Source organism: Electrona antarctica, assembly GCF_951216825.1.
Source record: "Electrona antarctica genome assembly, chromosome: 21".
Lineage (NCBI taxonomy): Eukaryota > Metazoa > Chordata > Actinopteri > Myctophiformes > Myctophidae > Electrona > Electrona antarctica.
Genome location: NC_136802.1, coordinates 35,929,682 through 35,957,036, shown reverse-complemented (window position 1 = coordinate 35,957,036; position 27,355 = coordinate 35,929,682).

Genomic DNA, 27,355 nt, shown 5'->3' with positions numbered 1-27,355 from the left:
AATGCAGTGAGGCCTCTTACTCGCAGTTGGACGATCCTACCACACTCTAGATTCCACTAGACATCTTTTTCCCTGACCGGGAATCGAACCCGGGCCGCGGCGGTGAAAGCGCCGAATCCTAGCCACTAGACCACCAGGGACATGCTTTGTGTGCAATCTGTTGTCAATCACTATGAAAAATAGGGCATTTGTACAGTAAAATATTCAGGCCGATAAACAAAGTTCATCATTCCAAGTTTCTCAAATGTATAGAATACAATACTGTAGCTCAGATGATATATTTTATTCAAGTGCAGACTGGCCTCTTACTCAGAGTTGGACTATCTGAGCACACCCCAGGTTCCACTACAACTGTTTTTCCCTGACCGGGAATCGAACCCGGGCCGCGGCGGTGAGAGCGCCGAATCCTAGCCACTAGACCATCAGGGACATACTTTGTGTATTGTGCAATCTGTTGTCAATCACTATGAAAATTAGGGCATTTGTACAGTAAAATATTCAGGCCGATAAACAAAGTTCATCAAATAAGTTTCTCAAATGTATAGAATACAATACTGTAGCTCAGATGATATATTTTATTCAAATGCAGACTGGCCTCTTACTCGGAGTTGGACGATCTGAGCACACCCCAGGTTCCACTAAAACTGCTTTTCCCTGACCGGGAATCGAACCCGGGCCGCGGCGGTGAGAGCGCCGAATCCTAGCCACTAGACCATCAAGGACATACTCTGTGTAATGGGCAATCTGTTGTCAATCACTATGAAAAACAGAGCATTTGTACAGTATTCAGGCCGATAAACAAAGTTCATCATTCCAAGTTTCTTAAATGTATAGAATGCAACACTGTAGTTCAGATGATATCTTTTATTCAAATGCAGTGAGGCCTCTTACTCGCAGTTGGACGATCCTACCACACTCTAGATTCCACTAGACATCTTTTTCCCTGACCGGGAATCGAACCCGGGCCGCGGCGGTGAAAGCGCCGAATCCTAGCCACTAGACCACCACGGACATGCTTTGTGTAATGTGCAATCTGTTGTCAATCACTATGAAAAATAGGGCATTTGTACAGTAAAATATTCAGGCCGATAAACAAAGTTCATCATTCCAAGTTTCTCAAATGTATAGAATACAATACTGTAGCTCAGATGATATATTTTATTCAAGTGCAGACTGGCCTCTTACTCAGAGTTGGACTATCTGAGCACACCCCAGGTTCCACTACAACTGTTTTTCCCTGACCGGGAATCGAACCCGGGCCGCGGCGGTGAGAGCGCCGAATCCTAGCCACTAGACCATCAGGGACATACTTTGTGTATTGTGCAATCTGTTGTCAATCACTATGAAAAATAGGGCATTTGTACAGTAAAATATTCAGGCCGATAAACAAAGTTCATCAAATAAGTTTCTCAAATGTATAGAATACAATACTGTAGCTCAGATGATATATTTTATTCAAATGCAGACTGGCCTCTTACTCGGAGTTGGACGATCTGAGCACACCCCAGGTTCCACTAAAACTGCTTTTCCCTGACCGGGAATCGAACCCGGGCCGCGGCGGTGAGAGCGCCGAATCCTAGCCACTAGACCATCAAGGACATACTCTGTGTAATGGGCAATCTGTTAATCACTATGAAAAACAGAGCATTTGTACAGTATTCAGGCCGATAAACAAAGTTCATCATTCCAAGTTTCTTAAATGTATAGAATGCAACACTGTAGTTCAGATGATATCTTTTATTCAAATGCAGTGAGGCCTCTTACTCGCAGTTGGACGATCCTACCACACTCTAGATTCCACTAGACATCTTTTTCCCTGACCGGGAATCGAACCCGGGCCGCGGCGGTGAAAGCGCCGAATCCTAGCCACTAGACCACCACGGACATGCTTTGTGTAATGTGCAATCTGTTGTCAATCACTATGAAAAATAGGGCATTTGTACAGTAAAATATTCAGGCCGATAAACAAAGTTCATCATTCCAAGTTTCTCAAATGTATAGAATACAATACTGTAGCTCAGATGATATCTTTTATTCAAGTGCAGACTGGCCTCTTACTCAGAGTTGGACTATCTGAGCACACCCCAGGTTCCACTAAAACTGTTTTTCCCTGACCGGGAATCGAACCCGGGCCGCGGCGGTGAGAGCGCTGAATCCTAGCCACTAGACCATCAGGGACATACTTTGTGTATTGTGCAATCTGTTGTCAATCACTATGAAAAATAGGGAATTTGTACAGTAAAATATTCAGGCCGATAAACAAAGTTCATCAAATAAGTTTCTCAAATGTATAGAATACAATACTGTAGCTCAGATGATATATTTTATTCAAATGCAGACTGGCCTCTTACTCGGAGTTGGACGATCTGAGCACACCCCAGGTTCCACTAAAACTGCTTTTCCCTGACCGGGAATCGAACCCGGGCCGCGTCGGTGAGAGCTCCGAATCCTAGCCACTAGACCATCAAGGACATACTCTGTGTAATGGGCAATCTGTTGTCAATCACTATGAAAAACAGAGCATTTGTACAGTATTCAGGCCGATAAACAAAGTTCATCATTCCAAGTTTCTTAAATGTATAGAATGCAACACTGTAGTTCAGATGATATCTTTTATTCAAATGCAGTGAGGCCTCTTACTCGCAGTTGGACGATCCTACCACACTCTAGATTCCACTAGACATCTTTTTCCCTGACCGGGAATCGAACCCGGGCCGCGGCGGTGAAAGCGCCGAATCCTAGCCACTAGACCACCAGGGACATGCTTTGTGTAATGTGCAATCTGTTGTCAATCACTATGAAAAATAGGGCATTTGTACAGTAAAATATTCAGGCCGATAAACAAAGTTCATCATTCCAAGTTTCTCAAATGTATAGAATACAATACTGTAGCTCAGATGATATATTTTATTCAAGTGCAGACTGGCCTCTTACTCAGAGTTGGACTATCTGAGCACACCCCAGGTTCCACTACAACTGTTTTTCCCTGAGCTGGAATCGAACCCGGGCCGCGGCGGTGAGAGCGCCGAATCCTAGCCACTAGACCACCAGGGACATGCTTTGTGTAATGTGCAATCTGTTGTCAATCACTATGAAAAATAGGGCATTTGTACAGTAAAATATTCAGGCCGATAAACAAAGTTCATCATTCCAAGTTTCTCAAATGTATAGAATACAATACTGTAGCTCAGATGATATATTTTATTCAAGTGCAGACTGGCCTCTTACTCAGAGTTGGACTATCTGAGCACACCCCAGGTTCCACTACAACTGTTTTTCCCTGACCGGGAACCGAACCCGGGCCGCGGCGGTGAGAGCGCCGAATCCTAGCCACTAGACCATCAGGGACATACTTTGTGTATTGTGCAATCTGTTGTCAATCACTATGAAAAATAGGGCATTTGTACAGTAAAATATTCAGGCCGATGAACAAAGTTCATCAAATAAGTTTCTCAAATGTATAGAATACAATACTGTAGCTCAGATGATGTATTTTATTCAAATGCAGACTGGCCACTTACTCGGAGTTGGACGATCTGAGCACACCCCAGGTTCCACTAAAACTGCTTTTCCCTGACCGGGAATCGAACGCGGGCCGCGGCGGTGAGAGCGCCGAATCCTAGCCACTAGACCATCAAGGACATACTCTGTGTAATGGGCAATCTGTTGTCAATCACTATGAAAAACAGAGCATTTGTACAGTATTCAGGCCGATAAACAAAGTTCATCATTCCAAGTTTCTTAAATGTATAGAATGCAACACTGTAGTCCAGATGATATCTTTTATTCAAATGCAGTGAGGCCTCTTACTCGCAGTTGGACGATCCTACCACACTCTAGATTCCACTAGACATCTTTTTCCCTGACCGGGAATCGAACCCGGGCCGCGGCGGTGAAAGCGCCGAATCCTAGCCACTAGACCACCAGGGACATGCTTTGTGTAATGTGCAATCTGTTGTCAATCACTATGAAAAATAGGGCATTTGTACAGTAAAATATTCAGGCCGATAAACAAAGTTCATCATTCCAAGTTTCTCAAATGTATAGAATACAATACTGTAGCTCAGATGATATATTTTATTCAAGTGCAGACTGGCCTCTTACTCAGAGTTGGACTATCTGAGCACACCCCAGGTTCCACTACAACTGTTTTTCCCTGACCGGGAATCGAACCCGGGCCGCGGCGGTGAGAGCGCCAAATCCTAGCCACTAGACCATCAGGGACATACTTTGTGTATTGTGCAATCTGTTGTCAATCACTATGAAAAATAGGGCATTTGTACAGTAAAATATTCAGGCCGATAAACAAAGTTCATCAAATAAGTTTCTCAAATGTATAGAATACAATACTGTAGCTCAGATGATATATTTTATTCAAATGCAGACTGGCCTCTTACTCGGAGTTGGACGATCTGAGCACACCCCAGGTTCCACTAAAACTGCTTTTCCCTGACCGGGAATCGAACCCGGGCCGCGTCGGTGAGAGCTCCGAATCCTAGCCACTAGACCATCAAGGACATACTCTGTGTAATGGGCAATCTGTTGTCAATCACTATGAAAAACAGAGCATTTGTACAGTATTCAGGCCGATAAAAAAAGTTCATCATTCCAAGTTTCTTAAATGTATAGAATGCAACACTGTAGTTCAGATGATATCTTTTATTCAAATGCAGTGAGGCCTCTTACTCGCAGTTGGACGATCCTACCACACTCTAGATTCCACTAGACATCTTTTTCCCTGACCGGGAATCGAACCCGGGCCGCGGCGGTGAAAGCGCCTAATCCTAGCCACTAGACCACCAGGGACATGCTTTGTGTAATGTGCAATCTGTTGTCAATCACTATGAAAAATAGGGCATTTGTACAGTAAAATATTCAGGCCGATAAACAAAGTTCATCATTCCAAGTTTCTCAAATGTATAGAATACAATACTGTAGCTCAGATGATATATTTTATTCAAGTGCAGACTGGCCTCTTACTCAGAGTTGGACTATCTGAGCACACCCCAGGTTCCACTACAACTGTTTTTCCCTGACCGGGAATCGAACCCGGGCCGCGGCGGTGAGAGCGCCGAATCCTAGCCACTAGACCATCAGGGACATCCTTTGTGTATTGTGCAATCTGTTGTCAATCACTATGAAAAATAGGGCATTTGTACAGTAAAATATTCAGGCCGATAAACAAAGTTCATCAAATAAGTTTCTCAAATGTATAGAATACAATACTGTAGCTCAGATGATATATTTTATTCAAATGCAGACTGGCCTCTTACTCGGAGTTGGACGATCTGAGCACACCCCAGGTTCCACTAAAACTGCTTTTCCCTGACCGGGAATCGAACCCGGGCCGCGGCAGTGAGAGCGCCGAATCCTAGCCACTAGACCATCAAGGACATACTCTGTGTAATGGGCAATCTGTTGTCAATCACTATGAAAAACAGAGCATTTGTACAGTATTCAGGCCGATAAACAAAGTTCATCATTCCAAGTTTCTTAAATGTATAGAATGCAACACTGTAGTTCAGATGATATCTTTTATTCAAATGCAGTGAGGCCTCTTACTCGCAGTTGGACGATCCTACCACACTCTAGATTCCACTAGACATCTTTTTCCCTGACCGGGAATCGAACCCGGGCCGCGGCGGTGAAAGCGCCGAATCCTAGCCACTAGACCACCAGGGACATGCTTTGTGTAATGTGCAATCTGTTGTCAATCACTATGAAAAATAGGGCATTTGTACAGTAAAATATTCAGGCCGATAAACAAAGTTCATCATTCCAAGTTTCTCAAATGTATAGAATACAATACTGTAGCTCAGATGATATATTTTATTCAAGTGCAGACTGGCCTCTTACTCAGAGTTGGACTATCTGAGCACACCCCAGGTTCCACTACAACTGTTTTTCCCTGACCGGGAACCGAACCCGGGCCGCGGCGGTGAGAGCGCCGAATCCTAGCCACTAGACCATCAGGGACATACTTTGTGTATTGTGCAATCTGTTGTCAATCACTATGAAAAATAGGGCATTTGTACAGTAAAATATTCAGGCCGATAAACAAAGTTCATCAAATAAGTTTCTCAAATGTATAGAATACAATACTGTAGCTCAGATGATGTATTTTATTCAAATGCAGACTGGCCTCTTACTCGGAGTTGGACGATCTGAGCACACCCCAGGTTCCACTAAAACTGCTTTTCCCTGAACGGGAATCGAACCCGGGCCGCGGCGGTGAGAGCGCCTAATCCTAGCCACTAGACCATCAAGGACATACTCTGTGTAATGGGCAATCTGTTGTCAATCACTATGAAAAACAGAGCATTTGTACAGTATTCAGGCCGATAAAGAAAATTCATCATTCCAAGTTTCTTAAATGTATAGAATGCAACACTGTAGTTCAGATGATATCTTTTATTCAAATGCAGTGAGGCCTCTTACTCGCAGTTGGACGATCCTACCACACTCTAGATTCCACTAGACATCTTTTTCCCTGACCGGGAATCGAACCCGGGCCGCGGCGGTGAAAGCGCCGAATCCTAGCCACTAGACCACCAGGGACATGCTTTGTGTAATGTGCAATCTGTTGTCAATCACTATGAAAAATAGGGCATTTGTACAGTAAAATATTCAGGCCGATAAACAAAGTTCATCATTCCAAGTTTCTCAAATGTATAGAATACAATACTGTAGCTCAGATGATTTATTTTATTCAAGTGCAGACTGGCCTCTTACTCAGAGTTGGACTATCTGAGCACACCCCAGGTTCCACTACAACTGTTTTTCCCTGACCGGGAACCGAACCCGGGCCGCGGCGGTGAGAGCGCCAAATCCTAGCCACTAGACCATCAGGGACATACTTTGTGTATTGTGCAATCTGTTGTCAATCACTATGAAAAATAGGGCATTTGTACAGTAAAATATTCAGGCCGATAAACAAAGTTCATCAAATAAGTTTCTCAAATGTATAGAATACAATACTGTAGCTCAGATGATATATTTTATTCAAATGCAGACTGGCCTCTTACTCGGAGTTGGACGATCTGAGCACACCCCAGGTTCCACTAAAACTGCTTTTCCCTGACCGGGAATCGAACGCGGGCCGCGGCGGTGAGAGCGCCGAATCCTAGCCACTAGACCATCAAGGACATACTCTGTGTAATGGGCAATCTGTTGTCAATCACTATGAAAAACAGAGCATTTGTACAGTATTCAGGCCGATAAACAAAGTTCATCATTCCAAGTTTCTTAAATGTATAGAATGCAACACTGTAGTTCAGATGATATCTTTTATTCAAATGCAGTGAGGCCTCTTACTCGCAGTTGGACGATCCTACCACACTCTAGATTCCACTAGACATCTTTTTCCCTGACCGGGAATCGAACCCGGGCCGCGGCGGTGAAAGCGCCGAATCCTAGCCACTAGACCACCAGGGACATGCTTTGTGTAATGTGCAATCTGTTGTCAATCACTATGAAAAATAGGGCATTTGTACAGTAAAATATTCAGGCCGATAAACAAAGTTCATCATTCCAAGTTTCTCAAATGTATAGAATACAATACTGTAGCTCAGATGATATATTTTATTCAAGTGCAGACTGGCCTCTTACTCAGAGTTGGACTATCTGAGCACACCCCAGGTTCCACTACAACTGTTTTTCCCTGACCGGGAATCGAACCCGGGTCGCGGCGGTGAGAGCGCCGAATCCTAGCCACTAGACCATCAGGGACATACTTTGTGTATTGTGCAATCTGTTGTCAATCACTATGAAAAATAGGGCATTTGTACAGTAAAATATTCAGGCCGATAAACAAAGTTCATCAAATAAGTTTCTCAAATGTATAGAATACAATACTGTAGCTCAGATGATATATTTTATTCAAATGCAGACTGGCCTCTTACTCGGAGTTGGACGATCTGAGCACACCCCAGGTTCCACTAAAACTGCTTTTCCCTGACCGGGAATCGAACCCGGGCCGCGGCGGTGAGAGCGCCGAATCCTAGCCACTAGACCATCAAGGACATACTCTGTGTAATGGGCAAACTGTTGTCAATCACTATGAAAAACAGAGCATTTGTACAGTATTCAGGCCGATAAACAAAGTTCATCATTCCAAGTTTCTTAAATGTATAGAATGCAACACTGTAGTTCAGATGATATCTTTTATTCAAATGCAGTGAGGCCTCTTACTCGCAGTTGGACGATCCTACCACACTCTAGATTCCACTAGACATCTTTTTCCCTGACCGGGAATCGAACCCGGGCCACGGCGGTGAAAGCGCCGAATCCTAGCCACTAGACCACCAGGGACATGCTTTGTGTAATGTGCAATCTGTTGTCAATCACTATGAAAAATAGGGCATTTGTACAGTAAAATATTCAGGCCGATAAACAAAGTTCATCATTCCAAGTTTCTCAAATGTATAGAATACAATACTGTAGCTCAGATGATATCTTTTATTCAAGTGCAGACTGGCCTCTTACTCAGAGTTGGACTATCTGAGCACACCCCAGGTTCCACTACAACTGTTTTTCCCTGACCGGGAACCGAACCCGGGCCGCGGCGGTGAGAGCGCCGAATCCTAGCCACTAGACCATCAGGGACATACTTTGTGTATTGTGCAATCTGTTGTCAATCACTATGAAAAATAGGGCATTTGTACAGTAAAATATTCAGGCCGATAAACAAAGTTCATCAAATAAGTTTCTCAAATGTATAGAATACAATACTGTAGCTCAGATGATATATTTTATTCAAATGCAGACTGGCCTCTTACTCGGAGTTGGACGATCTGAGCACACCCCAGGTTCCACTAAAACTGCTTTTCCCTGACCGGGAATCGAACCCGGGCCGCGGCGGTGAGAGCGCCGAATACTAGCCACTAGACCATCAAGGACATACTCTGTGTAATGGGCAATCTGTTGTCAATCACTATGAAAAACAGAGCATTTGTACAGTATTCAGGCCGATAAACAAAGTTCATCATTCCAAGTTTCTTAAATGTATAGAATGCAACACTGTAGTTCAGATGATATCTTTTATTCAAATGCAGTGAGGCCTCTTACTCGCAGTTGGACGATCCTACCACACTCTAGATTCCACTAGACATCTTTTTCCCTGACCGGGAATCGAACCCGGGCCGCGGCGGTGAAAGCGCAGAATCCTAGCCACTAGACCACCAGGGACATGCTTTGTGTAATGTGCAATCTGTTGTCAATCACTATGAAAAATAGGGCATTTGTACAGTAAAATATTCAGGCCGATAAACAAAGTTCATCATTCCAAGTTTCTCAAATGTATAGAATACAATACTGTAGCTCAGATGATATCTTTTATTCAAGTGCAGACTGGCCTCTTACTCAGAGTTGGACTATCTGAGCACACCCCAGGTTCCACTACAACTGTTTTTCCCTGACCGGGAATCGAACCCGGGCCGCGGCGGTGAGAGCGCCGAATCCTAGCCACTAGACCATCAGGGACATACTTTGTGTATTGTGCAATCTGTTGTCAATCACTATGAAAAATAGGGAATTTGTACAGTAAAATATTCAGGCCGATAAACAAAGTTCATCAAATAAGTTTCTCAAATGTATAGAATACAATACTGTAGCTCAGATGATATATTTTATTCAAATGCAGACTGGCCTCTTACTCGGAGTTGGACGATCTGAGCACACCCCAGGTTCCACTACAACTGTTTTTCCCTGACCGGGAATCGAACCCGGGCCGCGGCGGTGAGAGCGCCGAATCCTAGCCACTAGACCATCAGGGACATACTTTGTGTATTGTGCAATCTGTTGTCAATCACTATGAAAAATAGGGCATTTGTACAGTAAAATATTCCGGCCGATAAACAAAGTTCATCAAATAAGTTTCTCAAATGTATAGAATACAATACTGTAGCTCAGATGATATATTTTATTCAAATGCAGACTGGCCTCTTACTCGGAGTTGGACGATCTGAGCACACCCCAGGTTCCACTAAAACTGCTTTTCCCTGACCGGGAATCGAACCCGGGCCGCGGCGGTGAGAGCGCCGAATCCTAGCCACTAGACCATCAAGGACATACTCTGTGTAATGGGCAATCTGTTGTCAATCACTATGAAAAACAGAGCATTTGTACAGTATTCAGGCCGATAAACAAAGTTCATCATTCCAAGTTTCTTAAATGTATAGAATGCAACACTGTCGTTCAGATGATATCTTTTATTCAAATGCAGTGAGGCCTCTTACTCGCAGTTGGACGATCCTACCACACTCTAGATTCCACTAGACATCTTTTTCCCTGACCGGGAATCGAACCCGGGCAGCGGCGGTGAAAGCGCCGAATCCTAGCCACTAGACCACCAGGGACATGCTTTGTGTAATGTGCAATCTGTTGTCAATCACTATGAAAAATAGGGCATTTGTACAGTAAAATATTCAGGCCGATAAACAAAGTTCATCATTCCAAGTTTCTCAAATGTATAGAATACAATACTGTAGCTCAGATGATATATTTTATTCAAGTGCAGACTGGCCTCTTACTCAGAGTTGGACTATCTGAGCACACCCCAGGTTCCACTACAACTGTTTTTCCCTGACCGGGAATCGAACCCGGGCCGCGGCGGTGAGAGCGCCGAATCCTAGCCACTAGACCATCAGGGACATACTTTGTGTATTGTGCAATCTGTTGTCAATCACTATGAAAAATAGGGAATTTGTACAGTAAAATATTCAGGCCGATAAACAAAGTTCATCAAATAAGTTTCTCAAATGTATAGAATACAATACTGTAGCTCAGATGATATATTTTATTCAAATGCAGACTGGCCTCTTACTCGGAGTTGGACGATCTGAGCACACCCCAGGTTCCACTACAACTGTTTTTCCCTGACCGGGAATCGAACCCGGGCCGCGGCGGTGAGAGCGCCGAATCCTAGCCACTAGACCATCAGGGACATACTTTGTGTATTGTGCAATCTGTTGTCAATCACTATGAAAAATAGGGCATTTGTACAGTAAAATATTCCGGCCGATAAACAAAGTTCATCAAATAAGTTTCTCAAATGTATAGAATACAATACTGTAGCTCAGATGATATATTTTATTCAAATGCAGACTGGCCTCTTACTCGGAGTTGGACGATCTGAGCACACCCCAGGTTCCACTAAAACTGCTTTTCCCTGACCGGGAATCGAACCCGGGCCGCGGCGGTGAGAGCGCCGAATCCTAGCCACTAGACCATCAAGGACATACTCTGTGTAATGGGCAATCTGTTGTCAATCACTATGAAAAACAGAGCATTTGTACAGTATTCAGGCCGATAAACAAAGTTCATCATTCCAAGTTTCTTAAATGTATAGAATGCAACACTGTAGTTCAGATGATATCTTTTATTCAAATGCAGTGAGGCCTCTTACTCGCAGTTGGACGATCCTACCACACTCTAGATTCCACTAGACATCTTTTTCCCTGACCGGGAATCGAACCCGGGCAGCGGCGGTGAAAGCGCCGAATCCTAGCCACTAGACCACCAGGGACATGCTTTGTGTAATGTGCAATCTGTTGTCAATCACTATGAAAAATAGGGCATTTGTACAGTAAAATATTCAGGCCGATAAACAAAGTTCATCATTCCAAGTTTCTCAAATGTATAGAATACAATACTGTAGCTCAGATGATATATTTTATTCAAGTGCAGACTGGCCTCTTACTCAGAGTTGGACTATCTGAGCACACCCCAGGTTCCACTACAACTGTTTTTCCCTGACCGGGAACCGAACCCGGGCCGCGAGAGCGCCGAATCCTAGCCACTAGACCATCAAGGACATACTCTGTGTAATGGGCAATCTGTTGTCAATCACTATGAAAAACAGAGCATTTGTACAGTATTCAGGCCGATAAACAAAGTTCATCATTCCAAGTTTCTCAAATGTATAGAATACAATACTGTAGCTCAGATGATATATTTTATTCAAGTGCAGACTGGCCTCTTACTCAGAGTTGGACTATCTGAGCACACCCCAGGTTCCACTACAACTGTTTTTCCCTGACCGGGAACCGAACCCGGGCCGCGAGAGCGCCGAATCCTAGCCACTAGACCATCAGGGACATACTTTGTGTATTGTGCAATCTGTTGTCAATCACTATGAAAAATAGGGCATTTGTACAGTAAAATATTCAGGCCGATAAACAAAGTTCATCAAATAAGTTTCTCAAATGTATAGAATACAATACTGTAGCTCAGATGATATATTTTATTCAAATGCAGACTGGCCTCTTACTCGGAGTTGGACGATCTGAGCACACCCCAGGTTCCACTAAAACTGCTTTTCCCTGACCGGGAATCGAACCCGGGCCGCGAGAGCGCCGAATCCTAGCCACTAGACCATCAAGGACATACTCTGTGTAATGGGCAATCTGTTGTCAATCACTATGAAAAACAGAGCATTTGTACAGTATTCAGGCCGATAAACAAAGTTCATAATTCCAAGTTTCTTAAATGTATAGAATGCAACACTGTAGTTCAGATGATATCTTTTATTCAAATGCAGTGAGGCCTCTTACTCGCAGTTGGACGATCCTACCACACTCTAGATTCCACTAGACATCTTTTTCCCTGACCGGGAATCGAACCCGGGCCGCGGCGGTGAAAGCGCCGAATCCTAGCCACTAGACCACCAGGGACATGCTTTGTGTAATGTGCAATCTGTTGTCAATCACTATGAAAAATAGGGCATTTGTACAGTAAAATATTCAGGCCGATAAACAAAGTTCATCATTCCAAGTTTCTCAAATGTATAGAATACAATACTGTAGCTCAGATGATATCTTTTATTCAAGTGCAGACTGGCCTCTTACTCAGAGTTGGACTATCTGAGCACACCCCAGGTTCCACTACAACTGTTTTTCCCTGACCGGGAATCGAACCCGGGCCGCGGCGGTGAGAGCGCCGAATCCTAGCCACTAGACCATCAGGGACATACTTTGTGTATTGTGCAATCTGTTGTCAATCACTATGAAAAATAGGGAATTTGTACAGTAAAATATTCAGGCCGATAAACAAAGTTCATCAAATAAGTTTCTCAAATGTATAGAATACAATACTGTAGCTCAGATGATATATTTTATTCAAATGCAGACTGGCCTCTTACTCGGAGTTGGACGATCTGAGCACACCCCAGGTTCCACTAAAACTGCTTTTCCCTGACCGGGAATCGAACACGGGCCGCGGCGGTGAGAGCGCCGAATCCTAGCCACTAGACCATCAAGGACATACTCTGTGTAATGGGCAATCTGTTGTCAATCACTATGAAAAACAGAGCATTTGTACAGTATTCAGGCCGATAAACAAAGTTCATCATTCCAAGTTTCTTAAATGTATAGAATGCAACACTGTAGTTCAGATGATATCTTTTATTAAAATGCAGTGAGGGCTCTTACTCGCAGTTGGACGATCCTACCACACTCTAGATTCCACTAGACATCTTTTTCCCTGACCGGGAATCGAACCCGGGCCGCGGCGGTGAAAGCGCCGAATCCTAGCCACTAGACCACCAGGGACATGCTTTGTGTAATGTGCAATCTGTTGTCAATCACTATGAAAAATAGGGCATTTGTACAGTAAAATATTCAGGCCGATAAACAAAGTTCATCATTCCAAGTTTCTCAAATGTATAGACTACAATACTGTAGCTCAGATGATATCTTTTATTCAAGTGCAGACTGGCCTCTTACTCAGAGTTGGACTATCTGAGCACACCCCAGGTTCCACTACAACTGTTTTCCCCTGACCGGGAATCGAACCCGGGCCGCGGCGGTGAGAGCGCCGAATCCTAGCCACTAGACCATCAGGGACATACTTTGTGTATTGTGCAATCTGTTGTCAATCACTATGAAAAATAGGGCATTTGTACAGTAAAATATTCAGGCCGATAAACAAAGTTCATCAAATAAGTTTCTCAAATGTATAGAATACAATACTGTAGCTCAGATGATATATTTTATTCAAATGCAGACTGGCCTCTTACTCGGAGTTGGACGATCTGAGCACACCCCAGGTTCCATTAAAACTGCTTTTCCCTGACCGGGAATCGAACCCGGGCCGCGGCGGTGAGAGCGCCGAATCCTAGCCACTAGACCATCAAGGACATACTCTGTGTAACGGGCAATCTGTTGTCAATCACTATGAAAAACAGAGCATTTGTACAGTATTCAGGCCGATAAACAAAGTTCATCATTCCAAGTTTCTTAAATGTATAGAATGCAACACTGTAGTTCAGATGATATCTTTTATTCAAATGCAGTGAGGCCTCTTACTCGCAGTTGGACGATCCTACCACACTCTAGATTCCACTAGACATCTTTTTCCCTGACCGGGAATCGAACCCGGGCCACGGCGGTGAAAGCGCCGAATCCTAGCCACTAGACCACCAGGGACATGCTTTGTGTAATGTGCAATCTGTTGTCAATCACTATGAAAAATAGGGCATTTGTACAGTAAAATATTCAGGCCGATAAACAAAGTTCATCATTCCAAGTTTCTCAAATGTATAGAATACAATACTGTAGCTCAGATGATATCTTTTATTCAAGTGCAGACTGGCCTCTTACTCAGAGTTGGACTATCTGAGCACACCCCAGGTTCCACTACAACTGTTTTTCCCTGACCGGGAACCGAACCCGGGCCGCGGCGGTGAGAGCGCCGAATCCTAGCCACTAGACCATCAGGGACATACTTTGTGTATTGTGCAATCTGTTGTCAATCACTATGAAAAATAGGGCATTTGTACAGTAAAATATTCAGGCCGATAAACAAAGTTCATCAAATAAGTTTCTCAAATGTATAGAATACAATACTGTAGCTCAGATGATATATTTTATTCAAATGCAGACTGGCCTCTTACTCGGAGTTGGACGATCTGAGCACACCCCAGGTTCCACTAAAACTGCTTTTCCCTGACCGGGAATCGAACCCGGGCCGCGGCGGTGAGAGCGCCGAATACTAGCCACTAGACCATCAAGGACATACTCTGTGTAATGGGCAATCTGTTGTCAATCACTATGAAAAACAGAGCATTTGTACAGTATTCAGGCCGATAAACAAAGTTCATCATTCCAAGTTTCTTAAATGTATAGAATGCAACACTGTAGTTCAGATGATATCTTTTATTCAAATGCAGTGAGGCCTCTTACTCGCAGTTGGACGATCCTACCACACTCTAGATTCCACTAGACATCTTTTTCCCTGACCGGGAATCGAACCCGGGCCGCGGCGGTGAAAGCGCAGAATCCTAGCCACTAGACCACCAGGGACATGCTTTGTGTAATGTGCAATCTGTTGTCAATCACTATGAAAAATAGGGCATTTGTACAGTAAAATATTCAGGCCGATAAACAAAGTTCATCATTCCAAGTTTCTCAAATGTATAGAATACAATACTGTAGCTCAGATGATATCTTTTATTCAAGTGCAGACTGGCCTCTTACTCAGAGTTGGACTATCTGAGCACACCCCAGGTTCCACTACAACTGTTTTTCCCTGACCGGGAACCGAACCCGGGCCGCGAGAGCGCCGAATCCTAGCCACTAGACCATCAAGGACATACTCTGTGTAATGGGCAATCTGTTGTCAATCACTATGAAAAACAGAGCATTTGTACAGTATTCAGGCCGATAAACAAAGTTCATCATTCCAAGTTTCTCAAATGTATAGAATACAATACTGTAGCTCAGATGATATCTTTTATTCAAGTGCAGACTGGCCTCTTACTCAGAGTTGGACTATCTGAGCACACCCCAGGTTCCACTACAACTGTTTTTCCCTGACCGGGAACCGAACCCGGGCCGCGAGAGCGCCGAATCCTAGCCACTAGACCATCAGGGACATACTTTGTGTATTGTGCAATCTGTTGTCAATCACTATGAAAAATAGGGCATTTGTACAGTAAAATATTCAGGCCGATAAACAAAGTTCATCAAATAAGTTTCTCAAATGTATAGAATACAATACTGTAGCTCAGATGATATATTTTATTCAAATGCAGACTGGCCTCTTACTCGGAGTTGGACGATCTGAGCACACCCCAGGTTCCACTAAAACTGCTTTTCCCTGACCGGGAATCGAACCCGGGCCGCGAGAGCGCCGAATCCTAGCCACTAGACCATCAAGGACATACTCTGTGTAATGGGCAATCTGTTGTCAATCACTATGAAAAACAGAGCATTTGTACAGTATTCAGGCCGATAAACAAAGTTCATCATTCCAAGTTTCTTAAATGTATAGAATGCAACACTGTAGTTCAGATGATATCTTTTATTCAAATGCAGTGAGGCCTCTTACTCGCAGTTGGACGATCCTACCACACTCTAGATTCCACTAGACATCTTTTTCCCTGACCGGGAATCGAACCCGGGCCGCGGCGGTGAAAGCGCCGAATCCTAGCCACTAGACCACCAGGGACATGCTTTGTGTAATGTGCAATCTGTTGTCAATCACTATGAAAAATAGGGCATTTGTACAGTAAAATATTCAGGCCGATAAACAAAGTTCATCATTCCAAGTTTCTCAAATGTATAGAATACAATACTGTAGCTCAGATGATATCTTTTATTCAAGTGCAGACTGGCCTCTTACTCAGAGTTGGACTATCTGAGCACACCCCAGGTTCCACTACAACTGTTTTTCCCTGACCGGGAATCGAACCCGGGCCGCGGCGGTGAGAGCGCCGAATCCTAGCCACTAGACCATCAGGGACATACTTTGTGTATTGTGCAATCTGTTGTCAATCACTATGAAAAATAGGGAATTTGTACAGTAAAATATTCAGGCCGATAAACAAAGTTCATCAAATAAGTTTCTCAAATGTATAGAATACAATACTGTAGCTCAGATGATATATTTTATTCAAATGCAGACTGGCCTCTTACTCGGAGTTGGACGATCTGAGCACACCCCAGGTTCCACTAAAACTGCTTTTCCCTGACCGGGAATCGAACACGGGCCGCGGCGGTGAGAGCGCCGAATCCTAGCCACTAGACCATCAAGGACATACTCTGTGTAATGGGCAATCTGTTGTCAATCACTATGAAAAACAGAGCATTTGTACAGTATTCAGGCCGATAAACAAAGTTCATCATTCCAAGTTTCTTAAATGTATAGAATGCAACACTGTAGTTCAGATGATATCTTTTATTAAAATGCAGTGAGGCCTCTTACTCGCAGTTGGACGATCCTACCACACTCTAGATTCCACTAGACATCTTTTTCCCTGACCGGGAATCGAACCCGGGCCGCGGCGGTGAAAGCGCCGAATCCTAGCCACTAGACCACCAGGGACATGCTTTGTGTAATGTGCAATCTGTTGTCAATCACTATGAAAAATAGGGCATTTGTACAGTAAAATATTCAGGCCGATAAACAAAGTTCATCATTCCAAGTTTCTCAAATGTATAGACTACAATACTGTAGCTCAGATGATATCTTTTATTCAAGTGCAGACTGGCCTCTTACTCAGAGTTGGACTATCTGAGCACACCCCAGGTTCCACTACAACTGTTTTTCCCTGACCGGGAATCGAACCCGGGCCGCGGCGGTGAGAGCGCCGAATCCTAGCCACTAGACCATCAGGGACATACTTTGTGTATTGTGCAATCTGTTGTCAATCACTATGAAAAATAGGGCATTTGTACAGTAAAATATTCAGGCCGATAAACAAAGTTCATCAAATAAGTTTCTCAAATGTATAGAATACAATACTGTAGCTCAGATGATATATTTTATTCAAATGCAGACTGGCCTCTTACTCGGAGTTGGACGATCTGAGCACACCCCAGGTTCCATTAAAACTGCTTTTCCCTGACCGGGAATCGAACCCGGGCCGCGGCGGTGAGAGCGCCGAATCCTAGCCACTAGACCATCAAGGACATACTCTGTGTAACGGGCAATCTGTTGTCAATCACTATGAAAAACAGAGCATTTGTACAGTATTCAGGCCGATAAACAAAGTTCATCATTCCAAGTTTCTTAAATGTATAGAATGTAACACTGTAGTTCAGATGATATCTTTTATTCAAATGCAGTGAGGCCTCTTACTCGCAGTTGGACGATCCTACCACACTCTAGATTCCACTAGACATCTTTTTCCCTGACCGGGAATCGAACCCGGGCCGCGGCGGTGAAAGCGCCGAATCCTAGCCACTAGACCACCAGGGACATGCTTTTTGTAATGTGCAATCTGTTGTCAATCACTATGAAAAATAGGGCATTTGTACAGTAAAATATTCAGGCCGATAAACAAAGTTCATCATTCCAAGTTTCTCAAATGTATAGAATACAATACTGTAGCTCAGATGATATCTTTTATTCAAGTGCAGACTGGCCTCTTACTCAGAGTTGGACTATCTGAGCACACCCCAGGTTCCACTACAACTGTTTTTCCCTGACCGGGAATCGAACCCGGGCCGCGGCGGTGAGAGCACCGAATCCTAGCCACTAGACCATCAGGGACATACTTTGTGTATTGTGCAATCTGTTGTCAATCACTATGAAAAATAGGGCATTTGTACAGTAAAATATTCAGGCCGATAAACAAAGTTCATCAAATAAGTTTCTCAAATGTATAGAATACAATACTGTAGCTCAGATGATATATTTTATTCAAATGCAGACTGGCCTCTTACTCGGAGTTGGACGATCTGAGCACACCCCAGGTTCCACTAAAACTGCTTTTCCCTGACCGGGAATCGAACCCGGGCCGTGGCGGTGAGAGCGCCGAATCCTAGCCACTAGACCATCAAGGACATACTCTGTGTAATGGGCAATCTGTTGTCAATCACTATGAAAAACAGAGCATTTGTACAGTATTCAGGCCGATAAACAAAGTTCATCATTCCAAGTTTCTTAAATGTATAGAATGCAACACTGTAGTTCAGATGATATCTTTTATTCAAATGCAGTGAGGCCTCTTACTCGCAGTTGGACGATCCTACCACACTCTAGATTCCACTAGACATCTTTTTCCCTGACCGGGAATCGAACCCGGGCCGCGGCGGTGAAAGCGCCGAATCCTAGCCACTAGACCACCAGGGACATGATTTGTGTAATGTGCAATCTGTTGTCAATCACTATGAAAAATAGGGCATTTGTACAGTAAAATATTCAGGCCGATAAACAAAGTTCATCATTCCAAGTTTCTCAAATGTATAGAATACAATACTGTAGCTCAGATGATATATTTTATTCAAATGCAGACTGGCCTCTTACTCGGAGTTGGACGATCTGAGCACACCCCAGGTTCCACTAAAACTGCTTTTCCCTGACCGGGAATCGAACCCGGGCCGCGGCGGTGAGAGCGCCGAATCCTAGCCACTAGACCATCAGGGACATACTTTGTGTATTGTGCAATCTGTTGTCAATCACTATGAAAAATAGGGAATTTGTACAGTAAAATATTCAGGCCGATAAACAAAGTTCATCAAATAAGTTTCTCAAATGTATAGAATACAATACTGTAGCTCAGATGATATATTTTATTCAAATGCAGACTGGCCTCTTACTCGGAGTTGGACGATCTGAGCACACCCCAGGTTCCACTACAACTGTTTTTCCCTGACCGGGAATCGAACCCGGGCCTCGGCGGTGAGAGCGCCGAATCCTAGCCACTAGACCATCAGGGACATACTTTGTGTATTGTGCAATCTGTTGTCAATCACTATGAAAAATAGGGCATTTGTACAGTAAAATATTCCGGCCGATAAACAAAGTTCATCAAATAAGTTTCTCAAATGTATAGAATACAATACTGTAGCTCAGATGATATATTTTATTCAAATGCAGACTGGCCTCTTACTCGGAGTTGGACGATCTGAGCACACCCCAGGTTCCACTAAAACTGCTTTTCCCTGACCGGGAATCGAACCCGGGCCGCGGCGGTGAGAGCGCCGAATCCTAGCCACTAGACCATCAAGGACATACTCTGTGTAATGGGCAATCTGTTGTCAATCACTATGAAAAACAGAGCATTTGTACAGTATTCAGGCCGATAAACAAAGTTCATCATTCCAAGTTTCTTAAATGTATAGAATGCAACACTGTAGTTCAGATGATATCTTTTATTCAAATGCAGTGAGGCCTCTTACTCGCAGTTGGACGATCCTACCACACTCTAGATTCCACTAGACATCTTTTTCCCTGACCGGGAATCGAACCCGGGCAGCGGCGGTGAAAGCGCCGAATCCTAGCCACTAGACCACCAGGGACATGCTTTGTGTAATGTGCAATCTGTTGTCAATCACTATGAAAAATAGGGCATTTGTACAGTAAAATATTCAGGCCGATAAACAAAGTTCATCATTCCAAGTTTCTCAAATGTATAGAATACAATACTGTAGCTCAGATGATATATTTTATTCAAGTGCAGACTGGCCTCTTACTCAGAGTTGGACTATCTGAGCACACCCCAGGTTCCACTACAACTGTTTTTCCCTGACCGGGAACCGAACCCGGGCCGCGAGAGCGCCGAATCCTAGCCACTAGACCATCAAGGACATACTCTGTGTAATGGGCAATCTGTTGTCAATCACTATGAAAAACAGAGCATTTGTACAGTATTCAGGCCGATAAACAAAGTTCATCATTCCAAGTTTCTCAAATGTATAGAATACAATACTGTAGCTCAGATGATATCTTTTATTCAAGTGCAGACTGGCCTCTTACTCAGAGTTGGACTATCTGAGCACACCCCAGGTTCCACTACAACTGTTTTTCCCTGACCGGGAACCGAACCCGGGCCGCGAGAGCGCCGAATCCTAGCCACTAGACCATCAGGGACATACTTTGTGTATTGTGCAATCTGTTGTCAATCACTATGAAAAATAGGGCATTTGTACAGTAAAATATTCAGGCCGATAAACAAAGTTCATCAAATAAGTTTCTCAAATGTATAGAATACAATACTGTAGCTCAGATGATATATTTTATTCAAATGCAGACTGGCCTCTTACTCGGAGTTGGACGATCTGAGCACACCCCAGGTTCCACTAAAACTGCTTTTCCCTGACCGGGAATCGAACCCGGGCCGCGAGAGCGCCGAATCCTAGCCACTAGACCATCAAGGACATACTCTGTGTAATGGGCAATCTGTTGTCAATCACTATGAAAAACAGAGCATTTGTACAGTATTCAGGCCGATAAACAAAGTTCATCATTCCAAGTTTCTTAAATGTATAGAATGCAACACTGTAGTTCAGATGATATCTTTTATTCAAATGCAGTGAGGCCTCTTACTCGCAGTTGGACGATCCTACCACACTCTAGATTCCACTAGACATCTTTTTCCCTGACCGGGAATCGAACCCGGGCCGCGGCGGTGAAAGCGCCGAATCCTAGCCACTAGACCACCAGGGACATGCTTTGTGTAATGTGCAATCTGTTGTCAATCACTATGAAAAATAGGGCATTTGTACAGTCAAATATTCAGGCCGATAAACAAAGTTCATCATTCCAAGTTTCTCAAATGTATAGAATACAATACTGTAGCTCAGATGATATCTTTTATTCAAGTGCAGACTGGCCTCTTACTCAGAGTTGGACTATCTGAGCACACCGCAGGTTCCACTACAACTGTTTTTCCCTGACCGGGAATCGAACCCGGGCCGCGGCGGTGAGAGCGCCGAATCCTAGCCACTAGACCATCAGGGACATACTTTGTGTATTGTGCAATCTGTTGTCAATCACTATGAAAAATAGGGAATTTGTACAGTAAAATATTCAGGCCGATAAACAAAGTTCATCAAATAAGTTTCTCAAATGTATAGAATACAATACTGTAGCTCAGATGATATATTTTATTCAAATGCAGACTGGCCTCTTACTCGGAGTTGGACGATCTGAGCACACCCCAGGTTCCACTAAAACTGCTTTTCCCTGACCGGGAATCGAACACGGGCCGCGGCGGTGAGAGCGCCGAATCCTAGCCACTAGACCATCAAGGACATACTCTGTGTAATGGGCAATCTGTTGTCAATCACTATGAAAAACAGAGCATTTGTACAGTATTCAGGCCGATAAACAAAGTTCATCATTCCAAGTTTCTTAAATGTATAGAATGCAACACTGTAGTTCAGATGATATCTTTTATTAAAATGCAGTGAGGCCTCTTACTCGCAGTTGGACGATCCTACCACACTCTAGATTCCACTAGACATCTTTTTCCCTGACCGGGAATCGAACCCGGGCCGCGGCGGTGAAAGCGCCGAATCCTAGCCACTAGACCACCAGGGACATGCTTTGTGTAATGTGCAATCTGTTGTCAATCACTATGAAAAATAGGGCATTTGTACAGTAAAATATTCAGGCCGATAAACAAAGTTCATCATTCCAAGTTTCTCAAATGTATAGACTACAATACTGTAGCTCAGATGATATCTTTTATTCAAGTGCAGACTGGCCTCTTACTCAGAGTTGGACTATCTGAGCACACCCCAGGTTCCACTACAACTGTTTTTCCCTGACCGGGAATCGAACCCGGGCCGCGGCGGTGAGAGCGCCGAATCCTAGCCACTAGACCATCAGGGACATACTTTGTGTATTGTGCAATCTGTTGTCAATCACTATGAAAAATAGGGCATTTGTACAGTAAAATATTCAGGCCGATAAACAAAGTTCATCAAATAAGTTTCTCAAATGTATAGAATACAATACTGTAGCTCAGATGATATATTTTATTCAAATGCAGACTGGCCTCTTACTCGGAGTTGGACGATCTGAGCACACCCCAGGTTCCATTAAAACTGCTTTTCCCTGACCGGGAATCGAACCCGGGCCGCGGCGGTGAGAGCGCCGAATCCTAGCCACTAGACCATCAAGGACATACTCTGTGTAATGGGCAATCTGTTGTCAATCACTATGAAAAACAGAGCATTTGTACAGTATTCAGGCCGATAAACAAAGTTCATCATTCCAAGTTTCTTAAATGTATAGAATGCAACACTGTAGTTCAGATGATATCTTTTATTCAAATGCAGTGAGGCCTCTTACTCGCAGTTGGACGATCCTACCACACTCTAGATTCCACTAGACATCTTTTTCCCTGACCGGGAATCGAACCCGGGCCGCGGCGGTGAAAGCGCCGAATCCTAGCCACTAGACCACCAGGGACATGCTTTTTGTAATGTGCAATCTGTTGTCAATCACTATGAAAAATAGGGCATTTGTACAGTAAAATATTCAGGCCGATAAACAAAGTTCATCATTCCAAGTTTCTCAAATGTATAGAATACAATACTGTAGCTCAGATGATATCTTTTATTCAAGTGCAGACTGGCCTCTTACTCAGAGTTGGACTATCTGAGCACACCCCAGGTTCCACTACAACTGTTTTTCCCTGACCGGGAATCGAACCCGGGCCGCGGCGGTGAGAGCGCCGAATCCTAGCCACTAGACCATCAGGGACATACTTTGTGTATTGTGCAATCTGTTGTCAATCACTATGAAAAATAGGGCATTTGTACAGTAAAATATTCAGGCCGATAAACAAAGTTCATCAAATAAGTTTCTCAAATGTATAGAATACAATACTGTAGCTCAGATGATATATTTTATTCAAATGCAGACTGGCCTCTTACTCGGAGTTGGACGATCTGAGCACACCCCAGGTTCCACTAAAACTGCTTTTCCCTGACCGGGAATCGAACCCGGGCCGCGGCGGTGAGAGCGCCGAATCCTAGCCACTAGACCATCAAGGACATACTCTGTGTAATGGGCAATCTGTTGTCAATCACTATGAAAAACAGAGCATTTGTACAGTATTCAGGCCGATAAACAAAGTTCATCATTCCAAGTTTCTTAAATGTATAGAATGCAACACTGTAGTTCAGATGATATCTTTTATTCAAATGCAGTGAGGCCTCTTACTCGCAGTTGGACGATCCTACCACACTCTAGATTCCACTAGACATCTTTTTCCCTGACCAGGAATCGAACCCGGGCCGCGGCAGTGAAAGCGCCGAATCCTAGCCACTAGACCACCAGGGACATGATTTGTGTAATGTGCAATCTGTTGTCAATCACTATGAAAAATAGGGCATTTGTACAGTAAAAAATTCAGGCCGATAAACAAAGTTCATCATTCCAAGTTTCTCAAATGTATAGAATACAATACTGTAGCTCAGATGATATCTTTTATTCAAGTGCAGACTGGCCTCTTACTCAGAGTTGGACTATCTGAGCACACCCCAGGTTCCACTACAACTGTTTTTCCCTGACCGGGAATCGAACCCGGGCCGCGGCGGTGAGAGCGCCGAATCCTAGCCACTAGACCATCAGGGACATACTTTGTGTATTGTGCAATCTGTTGTCAATCACTATGAAAAATAGGGCATTTGTACAGTAAAATATTCAGGCCGATAAACAAAGTTCATCAAATAAGTTTCTCAAATGTATAGAATACAATACTGTAGCTCAGATGATATATTTTATTCAAATGCAGACTTGCCTCTTACTCGGAGTTGGACGATCTGAGCACACCCCAGGTTCCACTAAAACTGCTTTTCCCTGAACGGGAATCGAACCCGGGCCGCGGCGGTGAGAGCGCCGAATCCTAGCCACTAGACCATCAAGGACATACTCTGTGTAATGGGCAATCTGTTGTCAATCACTATGAAAAACAGAGCATTTCTACAGTATTCAGGCCGATAAACAAAGTTCATCATTCCAAGTTTCTTAAATGTATAGAATGCAACACTGTAGTTCAGATGATATCTTTTATTCAAATGCAGTGAGGCCTCTTACTCGCAGTTGGACGATCCTACCACACTCTAGATTCCACTAGACATCTTTTTCCCTGACCGGGAATCGAACCCGGGCCGCGGCGGTGAAAGCGCCGAATCCTAGCCACTAGACCACCAGGGACATGCTTTGTGTAATGTGCAATCTGTTGTCAATCACTATGAAAAATAGGGCATTTGTACAGTAAAATATTCAGGCCGATAAACAAAGTTCATCATTCCAAGTTTCTCAAATGTATAGAATACAATACTGTAGCTCAGATGATATCTTTTATTCAAGTGCAGACTGGCCTCTTACTCAGAGTTGGACTATCTGAGCACACCCCAGATTCCACTACAACTGTTTTTCCCTGACCGGGAATCGAACCTGGGCCGTGGCGGTGAGAGCGCCGAATCCTAGCCATTAGACCATCAGGGACATACTTTGTGTATTGTGCAATCTGTTGTCAATCACTATGAAAAATAGGGCATTTGTACAGTAAAATATTCAGGCCGATAAACAAAGTTCATCAAATAAGTTTCTCAAATGTATAGAATACAATACTGTAGCTCAGATGATATATTTTATTCAAATGCAGACTGGCCTCTTACTCGGAGTTGGACGACCTGAGCACACCCCAGGTTCCACTAAAACTGCTTTTCCCTGACCGGGAATCGAACCCGGGCCGCGGCGGTGAGAGCGCCGAACCCTAGCCACTAGACCATCAAGGACATACTCTGTTTAATGGGCAATCTGTTGTCAATCACTATGAAAAACAGAGCATTTGTACAGTATTCAGGCCGATAAACAAAGTTCATCATTCCAAGTTTCTTAAATGTATAGAATGCAACACTGTAGTTCAGATGATATCTTTTATTCAAATGCAGTGAGGCCTCTTACTCGCAGTTGGACGATCCTACCACACTCTAGATTCCACTAGACATCTTTTTCCCTGACCGGGAATCGAACCCGGGCCGCGGCGGTGAAAGCGCCGAATCCTAGCCACTAGACCACCAGGGACATGCTTTGTGTAATGTGCAATCTGTTGTCAATCACTATGAAAAACAGAGCATTTGTACAGTATTCAGGCCGATAAACAAAGTTCATCATTCCAAGTTTCTTAAATGTATAGAATGCAACACTGTAGTTCAGATGATATCTTTTATTCAAATGCAGTGAGGCCTCTTACTCGCAGTTGGACGATCCTACCACACTCTAGATTCCACTAGACATCTTTTTCCCTGACCGGGAATCGAACCCGGGCCGCGGCGGTGAAAGCGCCGAATCCTAGCCACTAGACCACCAGGGACATGCTTTGTGTAATGTGCAATCTGTTGTCAATCACTATGAAAAATAGGGCATTTGTACAGTAAAATATTCAGGCCGATAAACAAAGTTCATCATTCCAAGTTTCTTAAATGTATAGAATGCAACACTGTAGTTCAGATGATATCTTTTATTCAAATGCAGTGAGGCCTCTTACTCGCAGTTGGACGATCCTACCACACTCTAGATTCCACTAGACATCTTTTTCCCTGACCGGGAATCGAACCCGGGCCGCGGCGGTGAAAGCGCCGAATCCTAGCCACTAGACCACCAGGGACATGCTTTGTGTAATGTGCAATCTGTTGTCAATCACTATGAAAAATAGGGCATTTGTACAGTAAAATATTCAGGCCGATAAACAAAGTTCATCATTCCAAGTTTCTCAAATGTATAGAATACAATACTGTAGCTCAGATGATATCTTTTATTCAAGTGCAGACTGGCCTCTTACTCAGAGTTGGACTATCTGAGCACACCCCAGGTTCCACTACAACTGTTTTTCCCTGACCGGGAATCGAACCCGGGCCGCGGCGGTGAGAGCGCCAAATCCTAGCCACTAGACCATCAGGGACATACTTTGTGTATTGTGCAATCTGTTGTCAATCACTATGAAAAAAAGGGCATTTGTACAGTAAAATATTCAGGCCGATAAACAAAGTTCATCAAATAAGTTTCTCAAATGTATAGAATACAATACTGTAGCTCAGATGATATATTTTATTCAAATGCAGACTGGCCTCTTACTCGGAGTTGGACGATCTGAGCACACCCCAGGTTCCACTAAAACTGCTTTTCCCTGACCGGGAATCGAACCCTGGCCGCGGCGGTGAGAGCGCCGAATCCTAGCCACTAGACCATCAAGGACATACTCTGTGTAATGGGCAATCTGTTGTCAATCACTATGAAAAACAGAGCATTTGTACAGTATTCAGGCCGATAAACAAAGTTCATCATTACAAGTTTCTTAAATGTATAGAATGCAACACTGTAGTTCAGATGATATCTTTTATTAAAATGCAGTGAGGCCTCTTACTCGCAGTTGGACGATCCTACCACACTCTAGATTCCACTAGACATCTTTTTCCCTGACCGGGAATCGAACCCGGGCCGCGGCGGTGAAAGCGCCGAATCCTAGCCACTAGACCACCAGGGACATGCTTTGTGTAATGTGCAATCTGTTGTCAATCACTATGAAAAATAGGGCATTTGTACAGTAAAATATTCAGGCCGATAAACAAAGTTCATCATTCCAAGTTTCTCAAATGTATAGAATACAATA